The following is a 6,000-nucleotide window of genomic DNA, read 5'->3' on the forward strand; positions in this document are numbered from 1 at the left end:
GCTGCTGAAGTGATCACACAGAACTGCAACAAAAATATGTCTTGCAAAAATGTGTCATCAGATTCTGGAGTGCTATTCACAGATGCTATTTGTCGGCCTACAAAGTTCAGAATAGCAAAAAAAAAGACCATCTTTGGCTCTCAGAAAACTGCCTAATGACCACTCCCATCTCATTACTAATGGGATTTCTACTAGTAGGCATTTTCTAATATCCTTATTCCCATGGATATACGTTTGGGATCTGTTTTTCAACACGAGTATAATTTTGTTGCTTTTAGACTACTTTACTACCCCTTCTAAATCCTCCTTATCATTTCCTACTGTGCATTCTTTTTTTTCCCCATATTCTCCATCTCAGCAAACCAGAGATATAATACGCAGTGTATATTATCTCATCTCTCAAGTAAGGAAAGATTCTACATAAAGCTAAGCCTGATAACAGTTTCTCTGATACAACACTGAATGTGTCCTGACCTATTTATTTTTTAAGCTTATTGCTCTGTGAAATTAATCATGTCAGGTATTCTGACTTCTACTTTAAGTAATAGGATGCATGTCAAAAAATCTGCCTTCCTTGTACAAGGCTTAGAGCCAAGTGGCATTAATTGCTTCCATGAAATTCTGCAGGGGCAGAATCCACATGACAACTTTCAGCTTCAGAAATGTTTGGCGCTTCTTTTCCCCAGTACTTATAAATCAATAGATTATATGACATGAATGCTTAGAAGAAAGACGAAACAGGACTTCATCCACAGTGAATACTTCAAAGATCCAAGAAGTATCACACAGGTTTTATATATGAGGGACCAGTTGTCCTACTTTTAAGTGGACAAGCAGCCTTACCTTGTTCACCTTGTTACTTTAGCTAAGCCCAGTCTCTGGAGACTGTATAAAAGATCACAGGTCCCTCACGTCTGTTCTGCAATTAATCTCATTAGATGAAAAACAACTCAAAAAAAGTTCATTGCACTTTAGCCTTTTGTGAAAATGCTAAGGATAGTAACATTATACTTTGAAGTTAAGAGAACATATTGCCATAGGAAATTTGTATGTCTTTGCCAATGGCAACAAATCAGAGGATGTCTGAGCAATGACATCAGGCACAATGACCCTGAAGTCAAGAGGCAAGCTTGATAAAATCAGGAGGAGGCAGGCTTGGCAAACTGCATCATGCCTGTGCCAACTTGGTCTGGTGCACGCAGCAAGGCTTTGGCCTTCTGCTTTATAGCATGATGGACAGGAGCAGAACTGATGAAAGGGGTGGTGAAAAGGGGACCTGGAAAAAGATCGTATACAGGCTGGAATTTATAGTGCTATTTATTTTGTAGTTTAATTGCTGCTTTCAGTCATTCCATTTTTATATACTCCAAAGGAAGTATTTTCTCCCCATGTTTTTATTTCTTATTTTTATTTTTATTTTGCTCATTTTCCAAAGTGAATAACTGAAAATTTACTAGGCAGTGAGTTTAGAATTTTGCCCCTTAAGATAGCAAGTCACTTCCGGATTAAGGGAGACTTATCAGACCTTACTTTGGGCTGAGGTCAGGTAGATCAGTGCTGTACTATTTCAAAATTGGCCGTGGGATCCAGTGGTGTCAGATTGTGCTTGTAAACTTTTTATTCTTTTGTATGCTAGATTCGCTTTGAACTCTTGACCCCATCTAAATTCTGGGTTGGGATTATGGGCCCTCAAATGGATTGTACTCAATCCAAACCGTAAGTCATATAACAATTTTTATCAGCACAGAATGAGATCAGATTAGTGAACTGGTGAGATCTGTCAAAGCTATGTTGTCAAAGAAGAGTTGAAAAAAATGAATGCTTTTCTGTCACTTTTCCACCAATGCATCATTCTGTTAAAACTTTTACAATTTTTGTTTTGGTTTACTTTAATGGGAACCATGCAAGGAGATGCAGCATAGCTTTATCTCAATAGATGCTTTGACACACCAAAAGGCTGTGCTGTCATTCAGCAAGATCTGGACTAGAGAGATGGACAGAGATGAACTCTATGAGGTTTAAGAAAAGAATATGTTAAGTTCTGCACCTGGGGAGGAATAACCACATGCAGCAGTACAGGTTGGGGGCTGATGTGCTGGAGAGAAGCTCTGCAGAGAAGGACCTGAGTATTCCGGTGGGCAATAGGTTGGCCACAAGCCAGCAGTTTGTTCTTTTTGCCAAGAAGGCCAGTGGCATCTTGGAGTGCATTAAAATGAGCGTGGTCAGCAGCAGATTGAGGGAGGTAATCATCACCCTCTCCCCGTCCTGATGAGGTCTCATCTGGAATACTGTGTCCAGTTCAAGAAAGATAGGGAACTTCTAGAGAGGGGCCTGGAGAGCATATTCCTTATGGAGAAAAACTCAGAGAATTAGGTCTGTTCAGCCTGGAGAAGACTGAGAGGGGATCTTATCAGTGCTTATAAATATCTAATGGGTGAGAGTCAAGTGGGCAGTGAACACAAACTAGAACTAGGAAGTTTCATCTAAACGTGAGGCAAAGCTTCTTTACTTTGAAGGTTACAGAGCCCTGGAACAAGCTGCCCAGGGATGTTGTGGAGTCTCCTCTGGAAATATTCAAAACACGATGGAAGGAAGGGATGCCATTCAGAGGGGCATCAATAGGCTAGAAAGGTGGGCCCGGGTGAACCTGATGAGGTTCAACACAGCAAAATGCAAGGTTTCGCTCTTGGGCCAGAGGAATCCCAGGCATCCATACAGACTGGAAGGAGCGGTCCTTGAGAGCAGCCCTGCAGAAAAGGACCTGGGGGTCTTGATGGATGAAAAACTTAACATGAGCCAGCAATGTGCCCTTGCAGCTCAGAAAGCAAATGGTATCCTGGGCTCCATCAGAAGAGGGGTGGCTATCAGGGACAGAGAGGTGATTTTCCCTCTCTGCTCTGCTCTTGTGAGGCCCCATCGGGACTACTGGTCCAGGTCTGGAGCCCCCAGTACAAGAAATGCAGGGAACTGTTGGAGAGGGTCCAGAGGAGAGTCGCAAAGATGATCAGGGGACTGGAGCACCACCTCTATGAAGACAGGCTGAGGGAGCAGGGCTTGTTCAGCCTGGAGAAAAGAAGGCTATGGGGTGACCTCATTGCAGCCTTTCAGTACCTAAAAAGAGCCTACAAACAGGATGAGGGGAATCAATGGTTTTAAGTTGAGGGAGGGGAGATTTAGTTTGGATGTCAGGGGGAAATTCTTTACAGAGAGAGTGGTGTGGTACTGGAACAGGCTGCCTAGAGAGATTGTGGATGCCCCGTCCCTGGAGGTGTTCAAGACCAGGTTGGATGGGGCCCTGGGCAGCCTGGTTTAGCATTAAACGTGGAGGTTGGTGGCCTTGCATGTGGCAGGGGGTTGGAGATTTTTGATCCTTCAGGTCCCTTCCAACCCTGGCCATTCTGTGATTCTGTGATGATGCCATTTCTACAGCATATTACCAGATTTTGTGTGTGATGATCAGGAACCTTGATAATTATTCTTTGCTGCAATGCTCTGCTGGCATCTCTGTTATTTCAGAGGATTAAAACCACACTTTTCACACCTCCAGAGCTCTCATCAGAGAGCTGTGACATTATTAGCTATGAACATCTTGTGGACTACACATCATCTAAATCCTAAATAGGACTTTTTTTCATCCACTGCTAAACATAACAGCATATCAGATGTGGCACATTCCATGGCTGCTTCCTTTCTACCATTTACTGTTTCCATAGTCAAACTGGGCACAGCAGACTTCTCTCTGGAAAGTATTTGCATGCCCCTCTTTGTACCAGATGTGTTGAGATCTGTGAGATGCCTGGCACTAGGAAGAAATGGGAGTGGAGAATCACCTTTATACAATGCCAACAAGAATGTGGAGAGGGCCCCTGCTGCTGTCATGGCACATATCTTCAACTGAAGGAAAGTTTGGTGCTCTGCACTGACTTCAAACCATGCTGTACCACAGCATGCTTGTTCACTCTTGCACTGATCAAGTCAACTTGTTTTTACATATTTCATGTAAAAATATGGAAGAACAAGGGCTGTAAACTGAAGTGTGGTAAATACACTCTCAAATAAAGTCATCAAAGAATTACATCTCTTTTGAAATAAAATTGGTGACTATTTAAATACTTTGACCTCAACACATTGTATCATGGTAACACAGAGAATCTTAGAAACTCACACAATAGGTCTATTAAAATAATTCCTTGTATCCTGAGCTATATCTGTATCAGGGAATGAGGCAATACCAGTGTTTACCCTCAAGCTGACAATCATTCTCACTATTTAACTGTTGGTATGAGCCTTGGCACAGTTCTGGCTAATGCCAGCTAGCCTTCTTCCAGTCATAACTTGGGACATAGCATGAGGATGAGGTTATCTTGCTTTTTGCAGAGAAAGAGATGAATGTCATAGTTGTTTTCCATATAATTTCATCTATCTTTTGAACCAAAGCCCAAGCCTTTTATTTACCAGATTGGACATAATCACTGATGAGGTAATTTGTCATTTCTGTTCTGTTGATGTCTGACATGCACTCTAGTATCTGTGGAGCAGTTCATTATGACAGCAGTAGTCATGCTTGCAGAAACGCAGCTCCAAACACGGGAAGGAAGAGATTGTGCCAGTTCAAACAAACTGTGTAATCTGTTAAGTCCTTTCAGCCCTCTCCCTCCCCATAAGCTTGAAGAGCATCATTAATACAATATTTGTTTCCCCTTACCAAGGGGAATTGTGCAACTCTGTGTCTTCTTTTGAAATTGGTTGTTTTTCAGTTGCACATGCAACGCAGCTTATTACATATTTATTTTTGTGTTTGTATGCTGAAGTATTTATGGGCCAAGTTCCAGTCACAGGGCTTGTCTGCATAGTACTGAATAGTGTCTAATAAAGTTTAATACTGGCTTATATTTTAGTGCCATTCTGAGTTTGGGAAATGTCCCAAGGAAATTAATTGCATGGAGTCAGCAACCAAGCTATCTGGCAGCCCTCTTCATTGGGTACACTGACAACTGTGTGGAACCAGCAATGACTTGCAGGTCTTGCCAAGAGGTTTCTGTAGCCCTTTGGTCAAACACCTCAAGACTCTGGGAAGGTTAAGGTTTCGCAGTTTTATGGAGATTTACTCCTTTAAGTTCTTGTGCTTATGGCTCCTTTGTTCTGGCCACCTTTTATAATAATACTTCAAGTGTGCCACCAAAGTGGCAGCCATGCTACTGAAGCAAATAGATGTTACAAGTTTTGTGTTCATATAGAAAGCCTATTGCTGGATCTGGACACGGGAGCACATGGACTGCCTAGATCCTATGGAGTTACTGTCTGAGCCAGAATTGCAGGAGTGTAATATATGTAGTCTGCATCTTAGAGAGAGGGAGAAACTGCTGATAAAAGCAAAGGAACAAAATGACTGAAATGTTAATAAAAAGGTTTTCCCTTTACCAGTTTACTTTTCCCAATTTCAATGGAGCTGTAAAAATAAGACCACATGTTTGGAAGAAATGTACATTTATATATCAGCAGATCTCTCAGCGAATGATAGAAGGATTTTCCAAGATGAAAGGATTTGTTAGAACAACTTGAGCATCACAGCACCACAGGCATCATTGGAAATGTTTTCTACACTGCTCAGTGTGTGACTACAGATGGAGACTAGCAATGCACACCCATTGACGGGTGATGTTTGCAGGGAGCTTCCTGTTCTTCATTTGCAGTGCTAATATCATATTTATTGGAGACAATAAAACATAGCAGAAAAAGAAAAGGAAAACAACAACAACAACAGAACAAACACCTCCTTTTGTGCTTATATTTCTACCATTTATTTTTGGCCAAAGTATTTATGGGGTACATTTTCAAATATCAGGACATGGGGACATCCACAGATATATGCACATATGCTTACATGCATATAAAAATAAATTTTTAGGGTTTTAAGGATATTTTTAAAAAAACAAATAAAAAAACTTATACAACTGTTGCTTTCAAATTCATGATGTTAAGCCTGTAGAAAGATATTAA

Source organism: Centrocercus urophasianus, unplaced genomic scaffold (assembly GCF_019232065.1).
Source record: "Centrocercus urophasianus isolate 14NV4802_14NV808 unplaced genomic scaffold, USGS_Curo_1.0 seq_12, whole genome shotgun sequence".
Classification (NCBI taxonomy): domain Eukaryota; kingdom Metazoa; phylum Chordata; class Aves; order Galliformes; family Phasianidae; genus Centrocercus; species Centrocercus urophasianus.